Below are 13,715 nucleotides of genomic sequence, written 5' to 3' on the forward strand. Positions count from 1 at the left end.
AATATTTGGATTTAGAATTCAATTTGAAATTCAAATTCTAAATCCAAATATTTCTAAATCAGGCCGGAGTGGTATAGCTCGATGGGGTAAGTAAGAAGGAGAGGACCTCGGTCTTCCTCTTCTTCTCTGGAGGCGCCGGAGTCCGACACAGCCCGATCTGTTACCCCCCTCAACCGGGAATCCGTAAACGGATTCTCCAGCGTTAAAAAAAGGTCCAAATTCAAATACATTGTTATTGTTTTCATTTTTGTTGTGTGGACTGACTCTATATTTAAGCTGTAAAAGCCGTTGTTAAGGATCTCTAAATCCCCCTCCAAACAAGTTTTTATTCTCGCCCACCAACCGAGCTTCACTTCATCGAGCGAACGTATATACATCTTTAACGATTACATTATCTACTACACTCATATTGCACTTCATTATTATTTGTTCTTCAGTTTTTATCTTTTAATAATACGAGCCAAATCGTTTCATTGAAGAGAACAACAAGACATCCAGCAAGGAACAGCCGTTATTACAAAAAAACTGTTGTGTAAATCATGTTCAACTTACTAGAAACAATTGAAGCAAATTCAAATGAATTTCATCATTGTGTAAAATCAGTTGCACAATTTTCAGCAGTTTGATCAAATAAAAATGAGGGTACTGAACTCCGGAGGACACTTCTGTTTCAATTTCTCGAAAGTGTCGGGTCGAATTGTGTTACCTAAAGTTTATACTCGTACATTCTTGCGGGACTCAACACAGTTTTACGGACATTGTACACTATCCTTGTCAGTCAATTTACAGTAGAGCACAGATTAGATTCTGAAAGTTTAACGGTACCTATTGTTATTCAAACTTTTTCGAATTTCCTGTCTTGTTAAAAATGAAAACGGAAAGAAGTGATTTGATCCCGTTTTCGATTAGCCGCTGTGCTGCATTCTGCGAGATCTACAATTTTATTGAAAGGCTCACAAATAACGAGACAAACCAATGTTTACTTATTACGTATTCTACGAGCGTTTGAAAATGGGGTCGAAGGTAGAATCTCGGAATGAAATGATAGCTTACAAAGTAGGACGACACTAGGAAAAACCTTCACGGACATGTTGACTTCAATTAAAATTTTACAATAAGTGTTTATGATAAAAATTTAGAGTCTACGTTATATTAGTTGAGTATTGAAATGACCTAATTTTCGTGTGTCATTCGTTTACTTCCATGTTAATAAACACACTTGAGACCATTTGATTGATTTTGTATAATAGGTTGGGGAAAAAGTTTCTTCGCATTTTGTAAGAAAATTCACAACATTTTTTAATATTGTTTATTTACATTTAACTAAAGTATGTAGGTACCATTTTGTTCGATAACTTTTGCCATCTTGTAGGTTGGGATATGATCCCATTGCTATAGAAATTTTGGGGCTTCTGATCAAAATACCGCGACAATTGGTTTTGGCAGTCCTCTCGTGATGTTAACTTGACACTGCTTAAAGAAATCTTAAAAGACCGAAACAGGTGGAAATTCTGAAGGTGCAATGTCAGGACTATACGGCGGATGCATTAACACCTCCCAGCCAAGATCTCTTAATTTTTGCTGAGTGGCTAAAGATGTGTGAAGTCTAGCGTTATCATGTTGAAAAACCACACCCCTTTCTGTTGATTAATTCCGACCGCTTTCTCTCAACTTCTTGGTGGTAACAGCTCATAATGAATAATTCCCTTCCAATCCCACCATACACCCAGCATCACCTTGTTGCGAGTTAACCAGGGTTTCGCCACAGTCTGTGAAGCCTGACCGGCCTTTGACCACGACTTTTTTCGCACGTTCTCGTCGTAAGTGATCCACTTTTCATCACCAGCTATCAGCTTCTTCAAAAATTGTTCGATTTCCTTACGTCGTAATAAAGAATCACAAATGATTACACGGTTCATTAGGTTTCTTTCAGTGAGCTCGTGAGATACCCAAATATCGAGCTTTTTTGTGTACCCAGTTTTTTTCAAATGCGCCAAAACTGTTTTGTGGTTAATTCCTAGTTCTTCAGCTACGTCGTAACTACTGATATGCCGATCTTGATCCACTTTTTCAAAAATGGCATCCATTTTATCCAGTAATAGGGCGACCAGAGCGACGTGCATCTTTGACATCGAAATTTCCGAATTGAAAATACTTAAACCAAATTTGTGCTACTCTCACAGACACAGCACTAGGTCCATAAACATCCCAAAATTTTTTCGCAGCTTCCGTTGTTTTTTTTCCTTTTTTTGTAGTAAAATTTTAAAATGTATCGAATTTATTCATTGGATTCACTCATCTTGACAGTACGAAGAATAAATAAAAATCACACATTTTCCTAATTTGAATTTGGAATTATGTTCTTAAAAATTGAAACTTTTAATGATACCAAAACCAGCCAGATACAAATAGTATAGCCAAAGAGATTTTATTACAAGTTCATACATACTATAATGCGAAAAGACTTATTATTATCTTTTCTCAATCGTTCGATCGTGTAATGTTTGTTAGATAGGGCAGATTTAACGCGTCTCGCATGTCCTGCCATCTCTCCCACCTAGAAGCCAACCTGCTGTACTCATTTATAGACCTGCCACTTTAGTTCTGATTTGTCTTTCCACTGAATTGGCGATCTTCCACGCGGACTTATACCGTTCATCCTTCCCCGCACGTTGAGGTTTAATATACTATATATTATATGTTATAATTAAGTATTTTTATCGTACAAATTATCACTGAAGATTATACTGCTTGACTATTGAAATAATCTACTTTTCGTGTGTGTGTTTTCGTGTTATTTTCATTTTAATAGACGCACTAGAGACCGTTTGATTGATTTTCTGTATTATACATGTTACTGAATCGCGTGACTGGCAACCGACAGTAAAAGCTGATCAGAGAGCTAAACCCCGACCGATATAAGACGGATAAGTTGTTTACAACACGGAACGTTCACGTTTATTGCTGGCGGACGAATGTCTTCATATAAATGTTAACTCGTTTCCTTATCGCACCTGGGGACTGAGTCTACCTTATACTGACGAAATAACAAGTAAGTACAAACTTGACACAGTTTTGTATTTTTGTTTTTCTGTGCTTTTGTACGAGGGCAACTGTTGTTTTGCCGTAAAAACTTGTGGCCAAAAATATGACAGCAAATCCATTGGCTTTTAGCCGTAAATTTAGGTGAATGATTTAGTACAGATTACAGTGGAACAGTGTGTTTTTTTACTATGTGTACTAACTCGATTGTGTGAGTGTCCGATTGCGCTGAACTAATTTTAAGTGAAATATATATTTTTTCTAATTGTCTCACAACTTACAGGAAAAATCTGTCGCGGATCAGTTCCCAATTAAATATAAATTAATCTTAAAAATCAATCAAATGTAATCAAATCTTAGTTATAGATTTTTTGGTTATTTTTGTTGTTAATGCACTGTCGATTGCGCCTATAATTGAGGTGACATCTGCCATGAACTTTTGTCAATTTGTCAATGTTTTGTATTGATGATCACTTTGTTGGTTTTTATTTTTATTTTTATTGCTTAGATGGGTGGACGAGCTCACAGCCCACCTGGTGTTAAGTGGTTACTGGAGCCCATAGACATCTACAACGTAAATGCGCCACCCACCTTGAGATATAAGTTATAAGGTCTCAGTATAGTTACAACGGCTGCCCCACCCTTCAAACCGAAACGCATTACTGCTTCACGGCAGAAATAGGCAGGGCGGTGGTACCTACCCGTGCGGACTCACAAGAGGTCCTACCACCAGTATGATGCAAATTAATAAATAAATAAATAACTCTAACACCTATTAAAGTTTAATTCTAAACATAAATGGATATATAAATAAACGTTACGCAGTCAGAAGCCTCAGGAATTGTAACAAAAATAATAATAATATTAATAGACATTGTACCTGAAAAACGCTTGTAATCTGGATCTAGTTCCAGAAAATTAAATATCTTCCACGAAAATGTGTAGTCAGAGTCAGTGAGATCGATTGATCGTGAATCCTCGAATATGTAGATATTAAAATTGAATTGTACCCAATCACATTAGTTCTAATTTTAATAACATAAAAATAATTGGCCTATTATTAAAAAATTAACAAAACAAAATGAGAACTATTAATGTTTGAGAATACTCGGTTAGCGATTTTGGAAAATCAATGCTCACCGCTAGGGTTCCTGTAACTTGCAAAAAGTTTTCATCCGGCTTAAAATGTTTAATGAAAAAAACACAATAAGAGTCAATCTGCTTCAATTTATAGCTAGAATATGGTAGTTCCTATACTTCACCTACCGAAGAATTAATGTTATTATAAAACCGCAAAACTCCCGTTAGTAGCGCAGATTTGAATATTATATGCGATAATTTAAAAAGGAGACTCATCATACTATTGAAGTTTCGTAATTGGCAAGAGTCGACGCGCCTTGACAAGATATGATGAGTTTTCCTTTTTTTCAGGATATCGTGTGTGCTATAATAAATAGTGATACAATGCGATCGAAATTTGGATGCTATGTTTTTGTCCACGAGGTATAACTGGAGCCTATAGATATAACAAAAGAAACGTCATCGCCTACCCTGAGACATGGCTCATTTAGCTGCGAAACTAGCATCCACAAACACACAGTTCAGAAATTGTTCAAGTCTATTTAACATTTGAACAATTTCACACCAATAACATTTTTTATTTTTTACCCTTTTTTGTGTACGTATTTCAAGTCCTATATAAAGCAATTATATTTAAAATCGATTCCATGGTGTTTTTGAAGGCTGATAACGAGGACAAGGTTGTACTTGGGTAATTAGGCCGATACATAATTTTGTATCGTATCTATCTATACATGATGTTATCAATGAAAAATGATTTTGTGTAAATTTTCTTTTCAAAATGATATGTTGGAATAAGAACTCCAGAGCTTTATACTGGGTGTTAGAAGACCGCTACCGAAAACTAAGACAAACTATAGCACTAATGACACCTTTGATGATAGGACGGAAAAAAAACGATCCTAATTTAAAAAAAACACATATTCCTAAAACAGTTTATTAACATTATTCACGCTCCATCATGTTAGTACAGGTAAATAAAGCGATAGTTTCATAAAAAATACATTACTTTACTAAAAAAAAAACCAGCAATGAAACACAAAATCAAAAACAACTGATGCTCGGATCAACGAACGCACGGGCGCGACACGGTGCAGACTCGCGCGATCGCACAAATACTTATTTACAACAGTTGTCTCAATAACTCCATCAGTAATTAGTACTATCATCTGTTTTTTTTTGCGAAAGCGGTCTTCTAAAACCCAGTATAGCGACTACGTAATTTTTAAAACACAGATTTTAAAAAAACTCTTTGCCTTTGGTGGTGACCACGTTTTGTTGTATTTCGCACCGATTATCTCAGAGCATTATGAAACCGTAATTTTGACTTGAAAATCAAACTTTCATGAGGTTTCTTTGTGGTGAAACGAAAATCACATGGAAAAGCTGTAATTTACACAGTGAAGAAAGTACAAATGTACGTAAATCACAGCATCACTCAGGCTCACACTAATGACCGAGCCGAGAGCTCGGCCAGTTAGTTTACTGAACGACTTTGTCAGGACTTCAGAGAAAGTATTGTTTTCGTACTTAATATTTTTATCTTGAGCGTGCCATCTCAAACAGCTGCTAATGGTTTTTAATAACAAATCATGGAATCCAAAAGTCTGAGCCACTTGTTCATTAAACTACTGTCGGTAAATGAAGAAGAATCAGTATCATTAAGATACATAAATCTTCACTTCAGTGTCAGTAAAATAGATTTCTTAGTAACAAAATATCAGCGATCGAATATCAGTCTTCATATACGTAATATATTTTGGCTTCGCTTTTGAGAGAACTTGCTAACAATAGCCCTATTTAGAATAGTACTTCGCTGAATCTACCACCGGCTCGGAACTGCGATCACTGAGAATATCCGGCGAGAAGCTCAGTGCGTTGTGTCTAACAGTTAACGAAATCCCAAAACACAACGCTTAGCTCTCGTGCCTGGCTCGTAATAAAAAAATAGTAATAGTAGCTTGCATATTTACAATCAGTTTCACACTAACCACTACCATCCAACCATTCTGACTATCGGTTACTTACCAACTGATTACACACTAACTATTAATAGGTGAGGACTCATTTTCCAACATAACTGCCTAAAATCTTTAGTAATCATAGTTAAGCTCGCACATATTATAAATTATGGGTTATATCGAGTTGCCTATTTCGATTGCGAATTAATAATGCGGTCCGGTCTGTAGGCTTAGATAGCCGAATATAATTAAGATTTTGACTTTATGTCCCAAGCTATATCCCCATATATCACATTGTATTGTCGAACTACATAAAACAAAGGAAGCCGTGCTTTCTTCTCACCGTCGAGAATAGAAAATCATATTTATCATATTGATAATAATATTGATTATTCCTGAACACATTCCACGTTAAATATGGTACAAGGTTGACTGAAATACGTACGTGATGCAACTAAAGACCAAACGATATTCGTTATTTTTTCAAAAATAATAATATAGTGAAGTACGTCTCAGGATTTCAAAATCGGGGATAAGTACTTCTTGAGCAACTAGAGTTGGGACCCGAGTAGTAAGTACTAAAGACGGTTTTTCTTTAATTAACGTCCTCAAAGGAGTGGTTAAGTTTCGACGAAGAAACATTTCAAGTTGTCGTGGCCTAAAGGATAAGACACCCGGTGCAAATCGAATCCCGCAGATATGTACCAATTTTCTAAGGAAATACGTACTTAAAAAATGTTCATGATTGACTTCCCGATGAAGGAACAGCATCGTGTAATTTCTTGAGGTAAGAAAGGCAAAAAAAATCAGGCAAATTGAGAACCTCCACCTACTTTGAAGTAATTTGAAATAAATCTGAAAAAAATTTTCGATTAGACAATTAATGATCATTTTTCGCTTTTTAAATTAAGCTAGTTATTTTATATTTAACTGTTTTTTGTTTTCGGATCATGAATACACATTCATTATACTTAGTTACTTAGTTAGTTTTTTTTTTTCCACTAAATACAATGCGACCTTAAAATTAGAAGTAAAATGTTAAATTAAAAAACGAACTGTTTATAGAAAGTACAACAATTTAAATGCAATACAGCGCTTATGTAATTTACCACACATACATTGTGTGAACATTCAAGGTGTACAGCACATCCCCTGCATGCTTTCCCTTTACATACAATAATACAGCATAGGCATGGAACATTCCGTGTACAAGATACGGCTCCCGCGAGAATTTCTTATACGGATCATCCGTGGAGGGTAAGTGTTTTTGTGCAATGTATTACGTACACTCTCGCTAACGGAGCAAAGATATGAATACTAAAATGTTACAATTTATATTCAATGCGGATATTGAAACGCATTCCGCTGAAATATATGTATATGTATCATGAAATTGGTTCTGGTAATTAAACTCTTGTACTTCTTATAAGCCAGTTATGAGAAGACTATTTATTGCCAATGTTATTCATAATCGTTCGACATAGCTAAAAAAGTTCGTACGTTACCGAATGAGTGTGGGTTGTTGCGAAAACTCCGGATTTACTTTCTTTTTACCTCGAATAGAACTTAAAATTAAGATTTTTATAATAAGGAACTTCGTTCCTCCTATCCGGTGTCCCACGACACCACACATCTTTTTTTTTTGCAGGAAGGCGAGGAGACATGTGTATGAGTTGTTTTATTTTCTAATTTAACGATTCCTCGGGCTTACGTCTATTACAATGGCGACTTAACATCTGTAAAAGTGTATTAATGTGACAGAACGATACAAAATCGTTCGATGTGGCTTGTCGGGTTCTTTTCAAAGGTCATTGAAGTCTTAATGAATTTCCACCATCATCTCACATAGATGAGACATCATCTCTTCACGTCTCATCTCGTCTCACAGACGGGTAAATGACCTCACAGGCCACCTACTATTAAGTCGCTACCGACAGATATAGGCAGAATGGTAGTACTGACCCGTGGGGGTTGAAATAAATCCGCCAACCAATATACCATCAAAATCGTTTTATTATGAATAAGACCGTTGTAGTATGTTTGTCGCCCGTACAAAAAATAACAAAAATATAGAAAATCAAACCATAAAATTTTATTTATTTATTTCCATGACTCGCAAAACCTAAGAAAGAGTTAAAAGAAATTTTTCAGAAAATCATTAATATAATAGAAACGTTTTAAGTATCTTGCATAAAATCTAAAATGTCAAACTCGGACGATCTCTCGAAGAATAGTAAGCGTTGTGACATTAAGATCCCTTCGATGAAATGATGATGTATAAGCTTTTACCAGCGCTGGCGTTAATGCCAAGAAAAATCTCCTCCGAGAATATTCTTTATTTTTAGATGTAATGTATCCTATGTGACCTTGTCTGCATCCTCGAAAAGGTGTGTGCAAAATTTAATTCTGAATTAAATTAAGACCTCAAAGTATAACAAACGTATTATTTCAATATTCTCTGAATACCTGGATGACGGTTGACGAAGGTGGACGCTCCCAAATTCGCAAAATTTATTTAAAATAACCTAAATACAGATATGAACTACGATAAAACCAGGGGTTACAATGTCATTCCGATAGAGGCACCCGTCACGTGCGGACGTGCTCATCGTCCACTCGATCGCCCGGTCTTTGTTCGCCCGGCTTTTGTTAGCCCGGCCATTGTTCGCGCGGCCTGTGTTTGTGGTACATCTGCCGACTAAGTGCTCTTTCTGGAAGTTTTTATTTGTTTTGTTTCCTTTTGTTGTTTCTGTGTTCGTGGTACATCTGCCGACAAAGTGGTTTCCTGCAAGTATTTATTTGTTTTGTTTCTTTTCGTAATTTCTGTTTTGTTGTGCTTTTTCTTTGTCCTGTAGTAATCGCGCCGCATTGCCACCTGTGTTCAATAGAACCGCTCAGGTCCGAGAAGTTGGGGCCTCGCCGCAAGGCGAGTGTTTTCAAGACCCGGGGCCGCCCCACCTGGGTACTCAGCGATCATGGACGCTGTATTCGCGGAATTCCTCCGACTTCGCCACCCACAGCTCGCCTCGGAGTTTTTGGCCTTCAAGGCCAATCACACTGCGAGCCCTCTCGAGGACTCCGCCGCGCTCGCTGCTCCTGCGTCGCCTGTACCTGCGTGCAGAGCTTCTGCATTGAGCACCGCAGCCTCTGTCGTGCCTGCCGCTCCCGTGTCGCCTATACTGGCGAGAAAAGCTGCTGCGTCGTCCGCCGTGACCATCGTTTCAGCTGAGCGATCATCCGCGGCCTCCGTCGCGCCCTCTAAAACACCTACACTTGCTCGTAGGTCGCCTGCACCCGCCTCCTCGTGCTCCGACTCTGACTCGGACATGGAGGTTGACCTCGCCCCCGCCTCATCGACGGATGGATTCACCCTGGTACAGAAGGGTAAGAAGCGTGCCGCGGAGTCTCGAGCTCCCGCGGCCGCTAAAATTAGCAAAGCCGTGAACGCGTCGCGCCCCCGCCCTCAGACTCCCGTTGCGCCCCCAGCCCGTGCCACTCCGTCGCCGCGTCCGGTGGCACAAAATAAAACCCAGACCCCTCCCCCGGTTATCCTTCAGGAGAAGGCAGCTTGGGATCGAGTTTGCCTGGCCCTTAAGGCCAAAAATATAAATTTCACGAATGCCCGTAACCTCGCGAACGGCATTCAAATTAAGGTTCAAACACCCGACGACCATAGGGCCCTCTCTTCTTACCTCCGTAAGGAGCGTATAAGTTTCCATACGTATACGCTCCAGGAGGAGCGCGAACTCCGCGTTGTAATACGCGGAATCCCTAAAGAGTTAGATGTAGAGCTCGTAAAAGCCGACCTGTTAGAACAAGGCCTACCAGTGAATTCTGTGCACCGTATGCACACCGGTCGCGGTAGGGAGCCATATAATATGGTTCTAGTCGCTCTCCAGCCTACCCCCGAGGGTAAGAAAATCTTTAACACACAGACCGTCTGTAGGCTCTCTGGTATCGCTGTCGAAGCCCCCCATAAAAAAGGCACTCCTAGCCAGTGCCATAACTGTCAATTGTACGGGCACTCTTCCCGTAACTGTCACGCGCGCCCCCGATGTGTTAAGTGTTTGGGCGATCACGCCACGGCCCTCTGCGCTCGCGACCAAAAAACCGCGACGGAACCGCCTAGCTGCGTCCTGTGTCGAACACAGGGTCACCCCGCGAATTACCGTGGTTGCCCCCGAGCCCCTAAAATAAATCGCCGCGTCGCCCGCCAAAACCGCCTCCGAGCTTCTGGCCCAGACATCAAAGCCTCGGCACCCTCTGCGTCGCAGGCTAAGCCAGCGTTCGTTCCGGCGGCGGTGCCCAGTGTCTCGGCCTGGGCAAAACCGCTGCCGTACACGAACACGGCTACAACTCCCTCCTCCGCGATTCGTCCCGCCCCCGCGACTCGTCCCTCTCCCGCGACTTGCCCTCCGACCGCGTCCGACAATCTCGCTTTAGCGATCGACTTCTTTCAGTCGATCAACTTTGAGCGCGTTAACGCTTTGGGCGACGCCATTCGCGCTGCCTCCACTGCACAACACTTTATCGCCGTTGTGCAGGAATACGCCGACGTATACGCGTCATTAAATACGTACGTCCTCCCCTCACTCCGCCGGTAATCAATGGCGTATATAAGTAGAATAAAGCCCCTATCCGTAACGATAGGATTTTTTAACGCTTACGGTCTCGCAAATCAACGTGATCAGGTTTCTGACTTTTTGCGTGACCACCAAATTGATATCTTTTTAGTGCAGGAGACCCTACTTAAGCCCGCGCGCCGTGACCCTAAAATCGCGAACTATAACATGGTCAGGAACGACAGGCTCTCTGCCCGTGGTGGTGGTACCGTCATTTACTATAGAAGAGCCCTGCATTGCGTCCCGCTCGATCCTCCCGCGCTCGCTAATATCGAAGCATCAGTGTGCCGAATCTCACTGACGGGACACGCGCCGATCGTTATCGCGTCCGTTTATCTTCCACCGGATAAGATCGTTCTAAGCAGTGATATCGAGGCGCTGCTCGGTATGGGGAGCTCTGTCATTCTGGCGGGCGACCTAAATTGTAAACACATCAGGTGGAACTCACACACCACAACCCCGAATGGCAGGCGGCTTGACGCGTTAGTCGATGATCTCGCCTTCGATATCGTCGCTCCGCTAACCCCGACTCACTACCCGCTAAATATCGCGCATCGCCCGGATATACTCGACATAGCGTTATTAAAAAACGTAACTCTGCGCTTACACTCGATCGAAGTAGTTTCAGAGTTAGATTCAGACCACCGTCCCGTCGTTATGAAGCTCGGTCGCGCTCCCGATTCCGTTCCCGTCACGAGGACTGTGGTGGATTGGCACACGCTGGGCATCAGCCTGGCTGAATCTGATCCACCATCGCTTCCGTTTAGTCCGGACTCTATCCCGTCTCCTCAGGATACCGCTGAAGCCATAGACATCGTAACGTCACACATCACCTCGACATTAGATAGGTCATCGAAGCAAGTTGTAGCGGAGGACTTCCTTCACCGCTTCAAATTGCCCGACGATATTAGGGAACTCCTTAGAGCTAAGAACGCCTCGATCCGTGCGTACGATAGGTATCCTACCGCGGAAAATCGTATTCGAATGCGTGCCCTACAACGCGACGTAAAGTCTCGCATCACCGAAGTCCGAGATGCCAGATGGTCTGATTTCTTAGAAGGACTCGCGCCCTCTCAAAGGTCTTACTACCGCTTAGCTCGTACTCTCAAATCGGATACGGTAGTAACTATGCCCCCCCTCGTAGGCCCCTCAGGCCGACTCGCGGCGTTCGATGATGACGAAAAAGCAGAGCTGCTGGCCGATACATTGCAAACCCAGTGCACGCCCAGCACTCAATCCGTGGACCCTGTTCATGTAGAATTAGTAGACAGTGAGGTAGAACGCAGAGCCTCCTTGCCACCCTCTGATGCGTTACCACCCGTCACCCCGATGGAAGTTAAAGACTTGATCAAAGACCTACGTCCTCGCAAGGCTCCCGGTTCCGACGGTATATCCAACCGCGTTATTAAACTTCTACCCGTCCAACTCATCGTGATGTTGGCATCTATTTTCAATGCCGCTATGGCGAACTGTATCTTTCCCGCGGTGTGGAAAGAAGCGGACGTTATCGGCATACATAAACCCGGTAAACCAAAAAATCATCCGACGAGCTACCGCCCGATTAGCCTCCTCATGTCTCTAGGCAAACTGTATGAGCGTCTGCTCTACAAACGCCTCAGAGACTTCGTCTCATCCAAGGGCATTCTTATCGATGAACAATTCGGATTCCGTACAAATCACTCATGCGTTCAACAGGTGCACCGCCTCACGGAGCACATTCTTGTGGGGCTTAATCGACCAAAACCGTTATACACGGGAGCTCTCTTCTTCGACGTCGCAAAAGCGTTCGACAAAGTCTGGCACAATGGTTTGATTTTCAAACTATTCAACATGGGCGTGCCGGATAGTCTCGTGCTCATCATACGGGACTTCTTGTCGAACCGCTCTTTTCGATATCGAGTCGAGGGAACCCGCTCCTCCCCACGACCTCTCACAGCTGGAGTCCCGCAAGGCTCTGTCCTCTCACCCCTCCTATTTAGCTTATTCGTCAACGATATTCCCCGGTCGCCGCCGACCCATTTAGCTTTATTCGCCGACGACACGACTGTTTACTATTCTAGTAGAAATAAGTCCCTAATCGCGAAGAAGCTTCAGAGCGCAGCCCTAGCCCTAGGACAGTGGTTCCGAAAATGGCGCATAGACATCAACCCAGCGAAAAGTACTGCGGTGCTATTTCAGAGGGGAAGCTCCACACGGATTTCCTCCCGGATTAGGAGGAGGAATCTCACACCCCCGATTACTCTCTTTAGACAACCCATACCCTGGGCCAGGAAGGTCAAGTACCTGGGCGTTACCCTGGATGCATCGATGACATTCCGCCCGCATATAAAATCAGTCCGTGACCGTGCCGCGTTTATTCTCGGTAGACTCTACCCCATGATCTGTAAGCGGAGTAAAATGTCCCTTCGGAACAAGGTGACACTTTACAAAACTTGCATAAGGCCCGTCATGACTTACGCGAGTGTGGTGTTCGCTCACGCGGCCCGCACACACATAGACACCCTCCAATCCCTACAATCCCGCTTTTGCAGGTTAGCTGTCGGGGCTCCGTGGTTCGTGAGGAACGTTGACCTACACGACGACCTGGGCCTCGAATCAATTCGGAAATACATGAAGTCAGCGTCGGAACGATACTTCGATAAGGCTATGCGTCATGATAATCGCCTTATCGTTGCCGCCGCTGACTACTCCCCGAATCCTGATCATGCAGGAGCCAGTCACCGTCGACGCCCTAGACACGTCCTTACGGATCCATCAGATCCAATAACCTTTGCATTAGATGCCTTCAGCTCTAATACTAGGGGCAGGCTTAGGGACCCCGGTAACCGTACTCGTCGAACTCGACAAAGAGGTCGACGTGCAACCTAACCCATGCATCAGCCCGCTGAGTTTCTCGCCGGATCTTCTCAGCGGGTCGCGATTCCGATCCGGTAGTAGATTCATTCGCGAAACAATTGCTCTTGAGTTGTTAGGTCTCCTTCGGAGGCGCTCGGGCAGTTGTTAGCAAATC

General features: G+C 42.4%; 1 protein-coding gene across 3 annotated transcripts in view; it reads left to right on the forward strand.

The window, feature by feature from the left end:
• Positions 1–13,715, forward strand: part of LOC119628328 (uncharacterized) — a 124,451-nt gene that overhangs the window by 40,001 nt on the left and 70,735 nt on the right. The window lies entirely within an intron of this gene.

Source organism: Bombyx mori, chromosome 12, assembly GCF_030269925.1.
Source record: "Bombyx mori chromosome 12, ASM3026992v2".
NCBI lineage: Eukaryota > Metazoa > Arthropoda > Insecta > Lepidoptera > Bombycidae > Bombyx > Bombyx mori.